This window comes from Salvelinus fontinalis, chromosome 29 (assembly GCF_029448725.1).
Source record: "Salvelinus fontinalis isolate EN_2023a chromosome 29, ASM2944872v1, whole genome shotgun sequence".
NCBI lineage: Eukaryota > Metazoa > Chordata > Actinopteri > Salmoniformes > Salmonidae > Salvelinus > Salvelinus fontinalis.
In genome coordinates, this window is record NC_074693.1 from 34,302,505 (window position 1) to 34,321,382 (window position 18,878).

Sequence of the window (18,878 nt, forward strand, 5' to 3'; positions counted from 1 at the left end):
TTGTGACCGATGACTCTCATGACCAAGATGACATCGTATGAATAAAAGTGCTAACAGGTCATAACATGAAAATCATATCAGTACAGATTCATCAATGTTGAGGTCAAAGGTCATCAAAATACACATATCGATAAGAGAATATGCAACAACAACAACAAAAAATGAAAAATATATATAAATGAGACGTTTTGAGATGAAGTCAGAGCTGAGCACTGCAGGTCATTTCCAACTCCTCACTCCTCTCCACTCCTGTGCATTAGGTGGTGCTAATAAATCAACTGTCCACCAACGAAACAGTATAGGCATTTTAATGTCATAGATTTAGCCCGGTGGAAACTTGTGGAATAGACACCGTCTGGAATGCGGTTTAAAACTCTGTTCCATCTGACTGCGCAATCTACTGTCTCATCAGCCCAGCCAGGCAATTTATAAACTTGATCTCCACTATAAAAATCATCAAGACATTATCTCACATTTCTTTTAGACTAACATTTAGTTTCCAACAGTGGAGATTTGTATAAACCTTGCTGTCTGTCTCTCTGACGCTTGAGAAGTTGTTTCAATATTCAAATTCGATCTCCAGCTGTCCCATAGTAAAGAACGTGTTGGGAATTAGGACAAGACAGACAGGCAGGCAGCGTTTCTCAGCCAGTCGAAATCATGAATCACCTGGCATAATATTTATGGATACAGTATATACAAAGAAATATTAATTGAAAAAAAGGTAAAATGAAACTAAGTGCAGCTAGTTTGCAGTCTTTCCAGCTTCAGTTTGAAGTGATTAGCTGTGTTGTTGGCTAGCTCCTTTGAACAACAGTGTCTTGATGAGTGAGCACATGTTCTATGCCAGGCGAAATCGCGCCTCATTAGCTCATTGTTATGGATGTATCCAAATAAATGTCACTAGAAAACAGCTTAAACAAACGCAAATGCAGCTACTGTTGTTATTCTGAGTGCACTGTTTGACGTGACTGTAAGTTAGCCGTAGTTGGCTAACTAGCAAGCAACGGATAAGAACGCTGCCTGCCAGTATTGCAATAGAACATGTAGAACGAACGACTGTGTCGCGTCGATAGATACAGATCAAAAAGACTGAACGACTGGTCGTGTCTCTGGCAACTGAACCGATAGAATGAACAACCAGCCGGTTTGGGTAGCAACCCTAGATTTGTGTCGGGACTATGTCTTGTGGAAGGATGAAATAGTATGAATAAATTAATAAAAATAATGTCAATCATTATTTGAAAATATTTGTAACCCGTTGTATAAAAGTGATAATGCCCATACATCCAAAGAGAGGAGGAGAAAGCAGAGCTGAAGAAGTCTGGAGGAGTGCCACGTCCAAAGTATTCTTCTCTCACTAAGCCTCAGGCTTCTTCTCAGCCCTCACAGGCTGCAGGCTCCAGGTTCCAAACCTGTGAGTAGGGAGGAGTTTGAGACAGAATCAGAGGTATGGGAGAACCAGGGCATTGAGGACTGGCTAGCCCCCATTGAGGACGACGAGGCCCTGGGTGAGTCCCAGCCTCGACAGGGCTTTGAGTCCGCCAGCCGCTCCCGTTCTGCCATGCTGGGCTCAGACTCTGAGTCAGGTGACAAGGAGAGGGAAGAGGACCACACCTGGGTGCCTGCCAAACCCCAGACCCTCCAGGACGACCCAGACGCCGACATCCTTGCTCTTCGAGGGTGCGGCACAGGGAAAAAAAACATAATGTCGAGGTTAAAGAGGAAGAGGTGGTGGTGGTGTCCTACTCCTTGTCTCTGGAACCCAAAAAGAAACCCAAAGACTGTGCCTGCCAGGAGTGCGGGAAGGCCTTCAATCCCAGCACGACCGGGAAAGGCACATTCGCACTCATAGCAAGGAGAAGCCGTTCCCCTGCCCCTGCTGCGACAGACGCTTCAACGACAGGGGGAACATGCTTGAACACAATGCTGATCCACTACCTCTGGTTAGAATGCTGCACTGGGATCTCAGAGAGGGGGAATCTCAGCAGGTACAGGGCCCACATCCATGGCAGTATGCCCAAGTCCCAATGTGAGGACTGTGGGAAGACCTACATAGAAAAGGAGGTCTGGACTGCCACATCAGATCTGGAGCCTGCTCTGGCCCAGTAATTCTAGGGGCCTACAATTACGGCCAAGTTTCACCAGGAACTACCTCTAGCGATCAAACTATTGAAGATCAGTAATTTCTAATGGGGGGAGGAGACATTCAGCAACTTATCTGCCGGCCGGTGACTAGAGAGCTCGCTGGTAGAGTTCGGTGATTCCTTATGGCAAGGTATTTCTTGCAGCATAAGGGGGTGGGAGGATTGAGGGGTGGGAAGTTTCATGAATCGAGAGAACATAATGACATTGATCATGAAAAACAGTGCATGTGAACAGAGAAAATGTGTTTAAAAAATCAATATGATAGATGAAGAGATTATATCCAGCCTATATTTTATTATACAGTACCCCGTATCAATAGTTTTTCATGCTTTTGAAAAATATATTTTCAGGCATTTTATTTTCTCAAGACTTTATTTGATGACAACTGGACGTGAAGGACTGAATGTATGTTAATGTTTGTCCTCCCGAAGAGAGAGTTTTCGCCGTGAGTGCCTTTCTGAGTTGAGACAGAGAGAAATGCTTTATGAATGTGGGGATCTGTACTTCACTGTTAAAGTAAACAATCATGGGTCAAAATACTGTGTGGTTGTGTTCCATTCATCTTAAGGCCTGGATTCAATGCAAGTCACGTTATAACGCATAACGCTACTTTTAAGGGTAGCTTACCCTTGAGGCGACATGCACAGCGTTTGCTATACATGCACATTGTCGGCTGTCTAGTGTCATGGAAATTCAGAGAGACCTGGACAACCATGTTCAAACCATCATCTTTATTTAATATCGATTCATTATTGCAGTAATGAGACTAGTTAACCCAACACTCTTGACTGTTGGGCCGAGCAGCCTAATCTTTACAGAAATGCAGAGTTCTTTATATAGCTGACACTAAGAATGCTTAGTCATGGCTGGTTCCACCCCTCCCATGCAGACCAAGGGGCAAGGGGGTTGTTGTCTTAACCCCACCCTGGCTTAGTTTCCCAGATGCCAGGATGATTTAGAGACAATGAAGGATTGTTCTAAACTCTTCCAGGCTATCTCTATCTCGGTTGCACTCACCACATATTGTCTATGGAGTTCAGTCTTCAATTAATTTGTCAGCTCAAGCCATCTCTAGTGACCCATAAACCCAGATTAGCTGCAGGGAGTGGAGACCATAAAGACACAGCATTAGTAGAACAGAAATGTCTTACTATTAGTTAAATATTAATTGCTAATCATTATTATCAAATAAATCAGGTAAATAAGTAATTGTTTTATCACATTGCTCCATTACAAGGTTTAAAAAGACATTACATTTACATTTAAGTCATTTAGCAGACGCTCTTATCCAGAGCGACTTACAAATTGGTGCATTCACCTTATGATATCCAGTGGAACAGCCACTTTACAATAGTGCATCTAAATCTTTTAAGGGGGGGGGGGGGGGGGGGGGTTAGAAGGATTACTTTATCCTATTCTAGGTATTCCTTAAAACATTACGTTATCGCTAAGAATTTCTCAGCAATCTAAGTCAGAGTATATTTTTCATCAGTAGAAACAAATCATCATGTTGATACTGAGCATACTGCCATTGGTCAGCATGGTAGAAACAAAAATGAGCATATCTTGTTGGACAAATCCAGGTAGTGACTCCCGGTTTAAGTAAAATGTCTTCAGTTTAGTGCCTAATGAACATAAAACAGGACAAGCATCCTAATCCCATTATCTATAAGGCAACGTCTATGGCTATGTGCCATTAGCACAAACCTGCAATAGTTCCTGAGTTTTATCATTATCATCAAAATGTAATTTGCTAATGGATATAATAAAATAGATTAGAATAATTTTCAGTCTCAGGATCAGAGTTCACCCTCTCCATTCACCAAGGCATGCTGAGAATAGTATCAATCTCTTTGGCATACAACTTCTTTACACATGTCACAATCAGCATAAATCAAAACAGTCAACCCATAATACATTAATTGCTCCACTCGTATAGTTATTAACATACTAAAAACTTACTCAAATTAATTACTCAGTTTTAAAAATCATTCAGTTTCCAAATCATAATTAAAACTCAATTTAGAATGACATTGCTCAATGATTCACATTGGTTCTATCACTCAAAGTTAAAACACTCAACTTAATACACATCAACACTGGCAGAATGTACATTTATATTAACATACAATATATTCATCCTATAATTGTAGTATTAACTTTATCATCACAATTATAATTACAGATCAGTATCTCAATGCATTCTTAGCCTAAATTACCATACATTTAGCAGTGTGTAGACCTCCTCAATCAACCTGATACCACAAAATAAACTATTTTAGACAAGTCTAAATCAATTACGGCACAGTTGACAAACCCACCGGGGGGGTTCCCTGGACGTAATCTTCTGCTATGTCTTCATTTTCTTCTTCAGTTAGTTTCACAGTTCAAAGTGAATGGCCCATGATAATGTCTGTGGTGGAATATTCTAATCAAGTGAAAGAGACTTTGTCATTTCTTCAAACAATCATCTTTATTCAATATTGATTCATTATTGCAATAATTAGGCTGGTCGACCGAAAACACTCTTGAGTGTTGGACCAAGAGTCTAACCTTTACAGACAATGCTGTTTCTTATATAGCTGACACTAAGAATGCTTAGTCATGGCTGGTTCAACCCCTCCCATGCAGATTGGGGGCACCACAAGCCACTTTGGGTTTATCCTGTCATAATCTGCATCCGGTGCCGTTTCCCAGATGCAAGGATAATTATACACAATAAGGATTATGTCCTACTCCCCCGGGCTCTCTTTATCTGAAGACAAACACATCACATCATATCTATGAATGCAGGCTCAGTCAGGCCGGAGACATATGTCTCACATGCACCACTAATCATAGAATGGAATGTGGCTGTTGGTTTTATTCCCTAGCCATAATTTAATCAGTTGCCAGCCCAAGCTTCAAAAGACTCCTCTCAGTTCACTCAGAAAGAAAGAGAGTTCTAAGAAGCCCACTCTATTGCATAATCTTGTAATGTTGCTACCATATGTTCCAATTTCAATGTCTAAGGAATAATCAGATTTTCACAAACAGACTAATGTCTCACTAGAGCCCCACCACAAACTCCTATTATGTCTTGTCCGTTTTAGAGGGGATTTTCAGGTCCACACTGTTTGGTCAAATTGTCCCTTCCGTGCATCTAGATACTCTACCATCTTCGCCATTGTAACGTTCCTGACCTGTTTTATGTTGTTTTTGTATGTGTTTAGGTCAGGGCATGTGTTTTGGGTGGGCAGTCTATGTTATCTGTTTCTATGTTGGTTTTGGTTGCCTGGTATGGCTCTTAATTAGAGGCAGGTGTTTTGCGTTCTCCTCTAATTAAGAGTCATATTTAGGTAGGGTGTTCTCACTGTTTGTTTGTGGGTGATTGTCTCCTGTGTCTGTGTCAATGTTACACCATACGGGATTGTTTCGGTTTGTTCGTGCGTTTATGTAGTCTGTTCCTGTGTCAGCGTGCTTCGCGTATTTGTAAGTTCGTTTGTTCAGGTCTGTCTACATCGTTTTGTTATTTTGTTAGTTATATCAAGTATAGTTCGTTTTCGTCTTTGTCTGTTTTGTTTATTTAATAAATCATCATGTATTCACAACCCGCTGCGCCTTGGCTCGATCACTACTCCACCTCTTCTTATGAAGAGAGAGAGGAACGCCGTTACAGAATCACCCACCATTCCAGAGCCAAGCAGCGGAGTAATTGGAGTAAGGGACAGGAAAAGAAGGAGCAATGGACATGGGACGATATATTGGACGGAAAGGGTTGCTACACATGGGAGGAGATCCTGGCTGGTAGGGATCGCCTCCCATGGGAACAGCTGGAGGCACTGAGGAGAGCAGAGGCTACCGGAGAGAGGAACCGGAGCTATGAGGGAACGCGTCTGGCACGGAAGCCCAAAAGGCCCGTAAGTAACTCCCAAAAATTTCTTGGGGGGGGGCTAAGAGGTAGTGGGCCAAGGGCAGGTAGGAGACCTGCGCCCACTTCCCAGGCTTACCGTGGAGAGCGGGAGTACGGGCAGGCGCCGTGTTACGCAGTAGAGCGCACGGTGTCTCCTGTACGAGTGCATAGCCCAGTGCGGGTTATTCCACCTCCCCGCACTGGTAGGGCTAGATTGGGTATTGAGCCAGGTGTCATGAGGCCGGCTCAACGCGTCTGGTCTCCAGTGCGTCTCCTCGGGCCGGCATACATGGCACCTGCCTTACGCATGGTTTCCCCGGTTCGCCTACATAGCCCGGTGCGGGTTATTCCACCTCCCCGCACTGGTCGGGCAACCGGGAGTATTCAACCAGGTAAGGTTGGGCAGGCTCAATGCTCAAGAGTGCCAGTACGCCTCCACGGTCCGGTATTTCCGGCACCACCTCCCCACCCCAGCCTAGTACCTACAGTGCCTACACTACGCACTAGGCTATCAGTGCGTCTCCTGAGCCCAGTTCCTCCTCCACGCACTCTCTCTGTAGTGCGTGTATCCAGTTCGGTGCCTCCAGTTCCGGCACCACGCACTAAGCCTCCTGTGCGTCTCCAGAGCCCTGAACACACTGTATCTTCTCCCCCTACTAATCCTGATGTGCTTGTCCTCAGCCCGGTGTCACCAGTGCCGGTACCTCGCATCAGGGATAGAGTAGGCTTTAAGAGTACAGTGTGCCCTGTCCCTGCTCCCCGCACTAGTAGGAAGGTGCTTATCCTTAGCACGGTGCCTCCAGTTCCGGCACCACGCACCAGGTCTACAGTGCGCCGTATCCGGCCAGAGCCATCCGTCTCCCCAGCGCCATCTGAGCCATCCGTCTCCCCAGCGCCATCTGAGCCATCCGTCTCCCCAGCGCCATCTGAGCCATCCGTCTCCCCAGCGCCGTCTGAGCCATCCGTCTGCCATGAGCCTGCAAAGCCGCCCGTCTGCCATGAGCCTGCAAAGCCGCCCGTCTGCCATGAGCCTACAGAGCCGTCCGCCAGACAGGAGCCGCTAGAGCCGTCCGCCAGACAGGAGCCGCTAGAGCCGTCCGCCAGACAGGATCTGCCAGAGCCGCCAACCAGACAGGATCTGCCAGAGCCGCCAACCAGACAGGATCTGCCAGAGCCGTCAGAGAGCCATGAGCGTCGAGAGCCGTCAGCCCGCCATGAGCGTCGAGAGCCGTCAGCCCGCCATGAGCGTCGAGAGCCGTCAGCCCGCCATGAGCGTCGAGAGCCGTCAGCCCGCCATGAGCGTCGAGAGCCGTCAGCCAGCCATGAGCGTCGAGAGCCGTCAGCCTGCCATGAGCGTCGAGAGCCGTCAGCCTGCCATGAGCGTCGAGAGCCGTCAGCCTGCCATGAGCGTCGAGAGCCGTCAGCCTGCATAGACCTGCCAGAGTCCCTCAGCCAGGATCTGCCAGAGTATATCAGCCGGGTGCTGCCCCTTGTCCCGGTGCTGCCCCTTGTCCCGGTGCTGCCCGTTGTCCCGGTGCTGCCCCTTATCCCGGTGCTGCCCCTTGTCCCGGTGCTGCCCCTTGTCCCGGTGCTGCCCCTTGTCCCGGTGCTGCCCCTTGTCCCGGTGCTGCCCCTGGTCCCGGTGCTGCCCCTTCAACTGGTGCTGGCCGTTTATTTAGGGGATGTGAGTTTTAGGGTGGTCATTGGAAGGGGTAGACAGAAGCGCTGGGTGACTATGGTGGTGTGGGGACAGCGTCCAGAGCCGGAGCCACCACCGTGGTCAACTGCCCACCCAGACCCTCCCCTGGACTTTGTGCTGGTGCGCCCGGCGTTTGCACCTTGAGGGGGGGGTTCTGTAACGGTCCTGACCTGTTTTATGTTGTTTTTGTATGTGTTTAGGTCAGGGCATGTGTTTTGGGTGGGCAGTCTATGTTATCTGTTTCTATGTTGGTTTTGGTTGCCTGGTATGGCTCTTAATTAGAGGCAGGTGTTTTGCGTTCTCCTCTAATTAAGAGTCATATTTAGGTAGGGTGTTCTCACTGTTTGTTTGTGGGTGATTGTCTCCTGTGTCTGTGTCAATGTTACACCATACGGGATTGTTTCGGTTTGTTCGTGCGTTTATGTAGTCTGTTCCTGTGTCAGCGTGCTTCGCGTATTTGTAAGTTCGTTTGTTCAGGTCTGTCTACATCGTTTTGTTATTTTGTTAGTTATATCAAGTATAGTTCGTTTTCGTCTTTGTCTGTTTTGTTTATTTAATAAATCATCATGTATTCACAACCCGCTGCGCCTTGGCTCGATCACTACTCCACCTCTTCTTATGAAGAGAGAGAGGAACGCAGTTACAGCCATAATCTCGAAAAAGGACAGATCAGAACAACAGTATAGTTCAGTTCATTTCTGATTCAGGAAATCCAGACAAGCAATTCAAGAAATCCAAACAAATGATTTACTGTATGACAAATTATTACTACTACCAATATTCTCAATGCAAATCTCTAAAACAAATGTCAAAGAGAATAACACATTCCGTTGAAACAATTTCCCAACTTGGTTTATACTCCCTTATCATACTGTCAACCTCATCGCAGAGTAACAGGGTCAGGAAGTTAGACCTCTAACCCATCGGGAGAAATCCCAACAATCCAGCAGACCCAATCTGGTGAGATTTGTATAGAAACCAAACAACCAACAATACACCATTCAATACACTTCTACATATCACTCAAGGTGTGTAAACGTCAATCCAAAAGCCTCAGAGGACTGGTAATTCCCCCATTTTGACACGACTCACCACCTGAGTAATGTGTAAAAAACACTGTGAATCAAATTAGAATTACTACCCTTAATAACGCCATTAAAAAAATAACTTCCTTAGTAAAAATAGACTAGAGACAGGTCAATCCTTCTCGTGGTCCAAATCACACATATGACTATTAATTAGAAACTTCTCTGTAATTATGAGTATTACAAATTACCTTAAAATCAGTATTAAATATCACCTTTAAATCAACATCCAATTACCACACAGCTTTCTAGTGAGGGCGATCAAACCACATCAGAACGTCAGGACAAGGTCATTCAAACCTTTGAAATAAGTGTTTCTATCACGACTTAAGGCAAGACCCAAATGCAGACACAGGAGGCAGATGGTTTGAGCTCTGGTATTTATTATAATCCAAGGGATAGGCAAAAGGTAGGTCGAGGACAGGCAAGCATTCATAGCCAGGGCAGAGTCCAAAACGGTACAGAGCGGCAAGCAGGCTTGAGGTCAGGGGCAGGCAGAGTGGTCAGGCAGACGGGCTCAGAGTCAGGACAGGCAAGGGTCAAAACCAGGAGGACAAGAAAAAGAGAGACTGGGGAAAACAGGAGCTGAGAGAAAAACGCTGGTTGACTTGGCAAACAAGACGAACTGGCACAGACAGAAAACACAGGTATAAATACACAGGGGATAATGGGGAAGATGGGCAACACCTGGAGGGGGGTGGAGACGAGCACAAAGACAGGTGAAACAGATCAGGGTGTGACAGTTTCTTTCTCTATTTGACTAAGTATTTAAAAACAGTGAAACATTTCATACATTCCATATCCAAAGGTTACAGTAAGCTTCTTCAGTACATTTCTTATCAAAATAATTCACGTGTTCAATTAAAACTCAGAAAAGAAAAACGTCAGAAAAGTCCATGTCCTTTAAAATACATATCCTCAAACTTGTGAAAAACCCAATAAAAGCTCATTAAAAAGACCACTCATAATAAATCAGACATAGCATTAAAAACACTAACAAATCTTCATAATGTACGGTAAAAACAAACTACATTTGCCAGGCCCTATTTAAGGTTTCCCTTAACACACATACTGTAGTGGACTTCCATCAGTCCTGGAAGAAAGAATCCTACTCAAACACATCAGAACAGAATTGACTGTAAGGCAAACTGTTTTTCAAGGGAAGTGGGGGACAACTATCAGCCCTCAACAAACTGTTACGATCAGTAGGTTTCCTGTAAAGATCAGTGTATAGAACATTATCTTCACACAAGATGAGAAGATCAAGGAAACTGATTTGACGTGTGTCAAATTGCATAGTAAATCTCAGATATTCAGAACAGGAAAAGCATGGAACGCCTGGAGCTGTTTTTCATTACTCCTCCATAGAACAAAAATATCATCAAAATACTGTTTCCGAATAATAATGTTAGGTAAGAAAACATTGTTGAGAGGATTGAAAATGGACTGTTTCTCCATGTAACCCACATACAAATGAGCATATTTAGGAACCATGGGGGATCCCATAGCAGTACCCTTCGTCTGAATAAAAAAATTATTTAGAAACATGAAGTAGTGCCCCTTCTAAGGATACAATAGTTCCTTTTCCAGTACACAACACACTGACGTCACGCACATAAACTCAACAAAAAACGAAACGGCCCTTTTTCAGGACCCTGTCTTTCAAAGATAATTCGTAAAAATCCAAATAACTTCACAGATCTTCATTGTAAAGGGTTTAAACACTGTTTCCCATGCTTGTTCAATGAACCATAAACAATTAATGAACATGCACCTATGGAACGGTCGTTAAGACACTAACAGCTTACAGGCGGTAGGCAATTAAGGTCACAGTTATGAAAACTTTAGGGACTCTGAAAAACACTAAATGAAAGATGCCCAGGGTCCCTGCTCATCTGCGTGAACATGCCTTAGGCATGCTGCAAGGAGGCATGAGGACTGTAGATGTGGCCAGGGCAATAAATTGCAATGTCCGTGCTGTGAGACGCCTAAGACAGCGCTACAGGGAGACAGGACAGACAGCTGATCATCCTCGCAGTGGTAGAACACGAGTAACAACACCTGTACAGGATCGGTACATCCGAACATCACACCTGCGGGACAGGTACAGGATGGCAACAACAACTGCCCGAGTTACGCCAGGAACGCACAATCCCTCTATCAGTGCTCAGACTGTCCACAATAGGCTGAAAAAGGCTGGACTGAGGGCTTGTAGGCCTGTTGTAAGGCAGGTCCTCACCAGACATCACTGGCAACAACGTCGCCTATGGGCACAAACCCATTGCTGCTGGACCAGACAGGACTGGCAAAAAGTGCTCTTCACTGACGAGTCACGGTTTTGTCTCACCAGGGGTGATGGTCGGATTCACGTTTATCGTCGAAGGAATGAGCATTACACCGAGGCCTGCCTGTACTCTGGAGCGGGATCAATTTGGAGGTGGAGGGTCCGTGATGGTCTGGGGTGGTGTGTCACAGCATCATCGGACTGAGCTTGTTGTCATTGCAGGCAATCTCACCGCTGTGCATTACAGGGAAGACATCCTCCTCCCTCGTGTGGTACCCTTCCTGCAGGTTCATCCTGACATGACCCTCCAGAATGGCAATGCCATCAGCCATACTGCTCGTTCTCTGTGTGATTTCCTGCAAGACAGGAATGTCAGTGTTCTGCCATGGCCAGTGAAGAGCCCGGATCTCAATCCCATTGAGCACATCCGGGACCTGTTGGATCGGAGGGTGAGGGCTAAGGCCATTCCCCCCAGAAATGTCTGGGAACTTGCAGGTGCCTTGGTGGAAGAGTGGGGTAACATCTCACAGCAAGAACTGACACATCTGGTGCAGTCCATAAGGAGGAGATGCACTGCAGTACTTAATGCAGCTGGTGGCCACACCAGATACTGACTGTTACTTTTGATTTTGACCCCCCTTTGTTCAGGGACACATTATTCAATTTTTGTTAGTCACATATCTGTGGAACTTGTTCAGTTTATGTCTCAGTTGTTGAATCTTGTTATGTTCATACAAATATTTACACATGTTAAGTTTGCTGAAAATAAATGCAGTTGACAGTGAGAGGACATTTCTTTTTTTCCTGAGTTTATTTCAGCCAATGTTATAATGCATGCACTAGAAGGTAGTTCATTAGGGTCACGTTGCTGAAGAAAACTTTCATAGCTTCAATACCGCCCTCGTGTGGAAGATTTTTGTATAATGACTCAACATCAAAAGTAACTAACAAAGTATTATAAGGGAGAGGATCAAGAGATTCAGTAATAGAGATCATACTGCTGGTGTCCTTTACAACCGTCGGGTGCGGCATCTCGTTGGTGCGCTTGCCCGCGGCCGTCTCGGCCCTTCCGTCCGCTCACTCCCTCGTTGGATAAAAAACTGCGACTGGAAGCGGATGAGGAGCTGGTTGTAGAGCATTGGTCAGACTGGGGTGGATCGAGGTAAGCGGCTTCCCTCCTGCGTCTGTCATGGAGAGGAGGAGCAGGACCTCTTTTGTCAGAGTTTCTCCAGAAGTAGACTTTGTCCTCGGTCTTGTCACCCTCCCTTGTCACCCTCCTCGACAATTTATTGTTAAAACGGGAGGCTGCCTGGATCTTTAATTTAAAGACCCTTGCTCCCTTCGGTCTCAACGTAGACTTTGATCTGAAGCCATTCTTGTGATTATTGTGATTTTGCTATTGTAAATGTTTGTTGGCCTATGTAGCCAAATTGTATCTATGATCATATGCTATCCATTCATGTTTTTGGTATGTTATTTTTTATATCTGAGAATTAACCAATGATATCAGGCCACACCCGGCCATGATTACAGACACCTGTGTGTGTCCTTTGACACCATATAAATTAGTCACCCCACAGTGTTCGTCATTATACCCTGATGAAGACAGCTTGTCTGTTGAAACGTTGGATATTAGGTTATTTCAATTATTGCATCTGAGCTCCTAGAGTGTGCGGCTCTCCTTTACGGGTTATATTCCGCTAGCCAGAACCTCGCCTAAATAGGTGTGCGTTTCTTTCGCCTCTAATCTTATCAATTTAACCTGTTGCATTAATTTAGTGAACATATAAACCTCGTTGTAACATATCTAGGACCTCAATATTCAATATTAAAACATTCACTTCCATTACTTGACACTGTGTCACGTAATGGAAACAGATGATTGTTTTAAATTACCTTCCTGCTCCAATTTACTGGTGTTACCTAAACTACAAAACCGAGAAACAATAATCAGAAACTGTCAAAGAAAGTTTCTCATATCTCTACTTCAAATGTCCCACTGCCTGCCTTCAACCGCAGCTAATCTATTTTACAATCTCAAAACTCAATCCCTCTACTCATCATTTAACCCTGTATTGAAACTTAAGCTTTTCAAATTACTAAAATATTCCATCATTAGAGTGCTATCAAAAAAAAAAAAAAAAACATATTACCATTCTCATACTTTCAACACTTATTAAGTTTACATCAACCCTCCTTATTAATGTCTTATTTACTGTCACCCATCGTAAGGTTTAGAAAATAAAATAAATCAAACATGATTATTCTCTTCTTACTAGAAGGCGCTGTTTTCATTGTAGTCTTCTACCCTAACAATATTACTCTTAATTTAAAATGTTTTTTGTTTGTTGTTGTTTACATTTGACCTTTAAGTCAGTTAAGAACAAATTCTTATTTACAATGACGGCCTACACCGGACGACGCTGGGCCAATTGTGCGCCGCCCTATCGGACTCCCAATCATGTGATACAGCTTGGATTCGAACCAGGGACTGTAGTGACGCCTCTTGCACTGAGATGCAGTGCCTTAGACCTCTGCTGGATATTCCCTTTCTGCTTCACACTTATTAAACGTCTATTATCATAAGATGTAATGTAATGCGCCAAATGTATAAAATACACTAGCCAATTCTTAAGGAAAAAACACATTCCGGTGGGAACAGTACTACAGCCCCCTACTGCCCACAACTTCGATCCATTGCTGTTGTAGCCTAGGTTTATCATGCAACAAATAATACCCATGTTTAGTTATCAATTATGATCATAGCCAAAAATGTCTCTTCTGATCAGGCTACAGGTAACAAAACAACTGAAATTCTTTGTCAAGCATATATTCAGTTCAGTGATTCAAATACGACTCCATTCTCAGTAGATTATTCCAGCACACCATTTTAGGCCACACAAAAACGTACTACCTCGAAAACGCCTCGCTATTTATGTTAAATAAATTAGCCTTTCGATTTGAACTAAGCAAGCTATTAAAAAGTTCAGTTTACATCTTAAAACAAACACTGGCTGCTATATCTATCTGAGAAAAACATGGCAATAGTTGGAAATGACAATCAGAAACTCAGATTTCAGTCAGTAACATAGATAATGGTTTGTGGTCTTAACATCTGGCAAATAATAACAACACAATTACCAGATCGTAAAAGTGTTCCTTCCACTAGTTGAATAGACATGCGTTGATTTGGAAACAGATCTGGTTAGGTCAATAAAAACGGATGATCATTTCTCTTGCGACATAACGCAATTCCTTCATTACATCACATCTGCTCTGTAATGATTATTATCTTGATGAAAAACCCTAAGTTACGTCGAAATTCCTCCTTAATTCGCTCTAACTTCATGGAAAAAAGGATTTATTCAATAAATATAGCAATTCATCTCTTACTGCAAAAAAATACACTTTCAGGCCATATGGGCAGTTTTCTCTAAATGTATTACCCGTCCGGGATAAATCCGTTTAGACAGTCAGATAATGCTGTAACCTTATCTCTAACAAATGATCCATAAAGAGTCCACTCTGAACCTACCAGAATACTTTGTACACCTGTTACATATTATTATCACTATCAAATTTCTAATAAACTATTATAAACATACCAATTTCTATTTTTTTTTCATATCTTCACAGAATCCATGTATAATGTAGGAACTATTAGGTACTCCAATTAATTAACCACTCCATGTGCGTTTCCAACGACTCTCCATCCCTACAAAGCAGCTCTATATATGGAAACGTATTATTCAAATTGAAATCAGCCTATTATACACATTTCTATATCTTATTATCCAAACTTCAGATGAACACTTATTTCACACACTCACACAACTCTCATATCACATTCACAAGACACACAGGGAAATGAGTGTCACGCCCTGGCTATAGAGAGGTTTTTTATTCTCTATTTTGGTTAGGCCAGGGTGTGACTAGGGTGGGCAGTCTATGTTCTTTTTTCTATGTTGTTGGTTTTCTATGTGTTTGGCCTGGTGTGGTTCCCAATCAGAGGCAGCTGTCTATCGTTGTCTCTGATTGGGAGCCATACTTAGGTAGCCTGTTTTCCCATTTTGTGTTGTGGGTGATTCATTTCTGTTTAGTGTGTGTTGCACCTGACGGAGCTGTTTCGGTTGTCACTTTGTTGTTTTTGCTTTTTAGTGTTCACTTTCTATTAAACATGACGAACACTTACCACGCTGTGTTTTGGTCTTCACCTTCTTCCGACGACAGCCGTTACAATGAGACAGAGGCGGTTAGCCTGTTTTTCGATTTCAAACCCTGTCTATATGAACAGGGAAACCCATACCCTTATCAAAATATTGCCCAATTAGTGGTCCCACAACGGGGGGCTGTATCCACACTGGGATATCGCCTACTGCAATTACTATGGTATAAATTCTCTTATGTCTATCCAAATGTACAAAACTCCCTACAGAGTACCCATGTCTCCTATTTAACTATGTAACACGGTCACAAAAATCACATCTTATCTTGTATTTTCTAAGTGCCAGGAATATGAAAACACTCACAATAACACCTAACAATAGTAACCCAGGGCATGTCTGTTAAAACACAAAAAAACATTACTAATATAACACTATAATTACAGGCGCAGGTCCCTCATCTAATAGAACTTCTCCAGGACTTGTGCCCCCGCAGGTTACCAGTCCTACTGTGATCAATTCAGTACTAAGGGCTGGAATTTTGGTTACCCGCAACAGGCTAATTAACAATCATGCCCAAAGGATACCTCACTTAAGAACACTCTTATTAACTCAACTCAGTCCTGCTAGTTACCTCAGCTGTGGCCCTCTTAATAAGGAAGAACTCACTCTGAGCGTACTTATTTATTTGTATTTTTTTGTATCAGTTATTGATAGATTGTCCAAGCCTCCCTCTCTCAGTACTCTGTCCGAGATCTGGCATCCACCCGTGACCGCTACCTCTCAGATCATAGGCAGGTCGAGATGCTCAATAATGAGTGTGGTTTTCCTTGAGATCCCAATTTCTGATCCCCTGTTCACAGTTTACCCAGATCTTCAGGAGCGGTCAACAGGTGAAGTTGCAGATCACCTCCTCGTTGCCAAAAATGTAGTTGAAATTCATACTGAGAGAGACCTGGACAACCATCTTCAAACAATCATCTTTATTTAATATCGATTCATTATTGCAATAATGAGACTAGTTAACCCAACACTCTTGACTGTTGGGCTGAGCAGCCTAACCTTTACAGAAATGCAGAGTTCTTTATATAGCTGACACTAAGAATGCTTAGTCATGGCTGGTTCCACTCCTCCCATGCAGACTAAGGGGCATCATAAGCCACTCTGGGTTCATCCTGTTGTTATCTACACGGGGGTTGTCGTCTTAAACCCCACGCTGGCTTAATTTCCCAGATGCCAGGATGATTTAAAGGATTAATTAGCCTGTACAACTACAACTGGTTTTGGAGCTATAGTCTGGAGTAGGGCTGTTGCGGTGATCATATTACCGCTACACCGGTTGTCATGAGTTATGACCGCAGTCAAATTCCACGTGACCGTTGAGTCACGGTAGTCTCCTTTTATGCACTCTGGAGATGTGTTCAGTACCCAACTCGCTAACGACTGTCAGGTTGCTAATGACGGGGGACAACAGGTTGAAACTGAGTGGAAAACATGTTTTTTATGGATGTTGTTTCAAAGACAAACACAACAAAATGGACAAGGCTTTCTAAGGTGATGAATAATTCAAAACACCCTTAACTTCTTATGGATAGGGGGCAGCATTTTCACATTTGGATGAAAAGCGTGCCCAGAGTAAACGGCCTGCTACTCAGTCCCAGTTGCTAATATATGCATACTATTAGTATACTTGGATAGAAAACACTCTGAAGTTTCTAAAACTGTTTGAATGATGTCTGTGAGTATAACAGAACTCATATGGCAGGCAGAAACCTGAGAAAGAAATCCAACCAGGAAGTGGGAAATCTGAGGTTTGTAGTTTTTCAACTCTTTGCCTATCCAAGATACAGTGTAAATGGGGTCATGTTGCACTTCCTACGGTTTCCACTAGATGTCAACAGTCTATAGAACCTTGTCTGATGCTTCTACTATAAAGGAGGGGGGAATGAGAGGGGATTGAGTCAGAGGTCTGGCAGAGTGCCAACATTATTGAAGCAGAGTGCCGGCAGAGTGCCAACATTATTTATGATAAAAACATCCTAAAGATTGATTCTATACTTAGTTTGACATTTTTCTACGAACTGTAATATGACTTTTCGTCTGAACTTTCGCCTGGACCTGCCAGCGCATTGTCAGTTTGGATTGTGTACTAAACGCGCGAACAAAAGGAGGTGTTTGGACATAAATTATGGACTTTATGGAACAAATCAAACATTTATTGTGGAACTGGGATTCCTGGGAGTGCATTCTGATGAAGATCATCAAAGGTAAGTAAATATTTATGATGCTATTTCTGACTTATGTTGACTCCAACATGGCGGATATCTCTTTGGGTTGATTGGGCTCTGAACGCTGTACTCAGATTATTGCATGGTGTGCTTTTTCGGTAAAGCTTTTTTGAAATCTGACACAGCGGTTGCATTAAGGAGAAGTTTATCTAAAGTTCCATGCATAACACATGTATTTTCCTAAAAATGTATAATGAGTATTTCTGTAAATTGATGTGGCTCTCTGCAAAATCACCGGATGTTTTGGAAGCAAAACATTACTGAACGTAACGCGCCAATGTAAACAGATTTTTGGATATAAATATGAACTTTATCGAACAAAACATACATGTATTGTGTAATATGAAGTCCTATGAGTGTCATCTGATGAAGATCATCAAAGGTTAGTAATTCATTTTCTCTATTTATGCTTTTTGTGACTCCTCTCTTTGGCTGGAAAATGGCTGTGTTTTTCTGTGGCTATGTACTGTCGTGTCTTTGACTATGCCAGATTAATTGCTATGACATGCTATTCTATAAAATAATTTCTCCGTAATGAATATTACCTGATTGAACTAATCATGTAAATATGAATTAACTAGAGAGGGACACCACGAAATAATATTTATAGAGCTGTTATCTTTCGAATAAACTCTTAAAGATTTAGTAATATTTTACTAAATAGCCGTCACATTAATCGTCATTTTATTCAGTCTCATCTGAAAGTTGTAAGTCCTTGATTATCTGCAAGAATCCTGGCTAACAAGTTGAATCAGCAATACAAAATTGGGTTTAATTATTTATTTACTAAATACCTAACTAATCACACAGAAACACACATATACAATTAAATCATAACTTGATCACAAATTACGTCATACAGAAAACGTCCCTAGCGGGCGGAGTAGATATGGCAGCTTGTTACACAAAGAAAAGGGGCTGAGTCTTAGTGAAAGAGCGGGAGACTCGAAACAGGGCAAAAGCTGTGCTCTCGTAAATATAGTATCTTATGCATTCTAAATTACCGGCCATTTGAAGAAGAAAATGCAATACATATTTACTCTGAGCTGCGCTTCAGTAGGTTGGTGGTAGATGGAAGGCCGTATCGCCAACCCGAGTCCTCTGTCCTTTGGAGATGGTCTCTGGTAGTCACGGGAACACGTGTGTGTTAGACGGGATACTTGGACTGTCCTTCCGAACCGGCGTTTAGCTGTTGCTAACTCCAAGGCTAGGAGATATCACTTCTGTAGTGAATACGAGTTCAAAGTTCATACCATTCACAATCAAAGTCCATGCTGATGTTGGCTTCATCTATAGTGATAATCTGAACCATTCTGACC

At 43.1% G+C, this 18,878-nt stretch overlaps 1 pseudogene; it reads left to right on the forward strand.

Moving 5' to 3' along the window:
• The first annotated feature begins 9 nt into the window (after positions 1-9).
• On the forward strand, positions 10-16,203 carry LOC129827289 (zinc finger protein 775-like; annotated as a pseudogene).
• Positions 16,204-18,878: the final 2,675 nt, after the last annotated feature.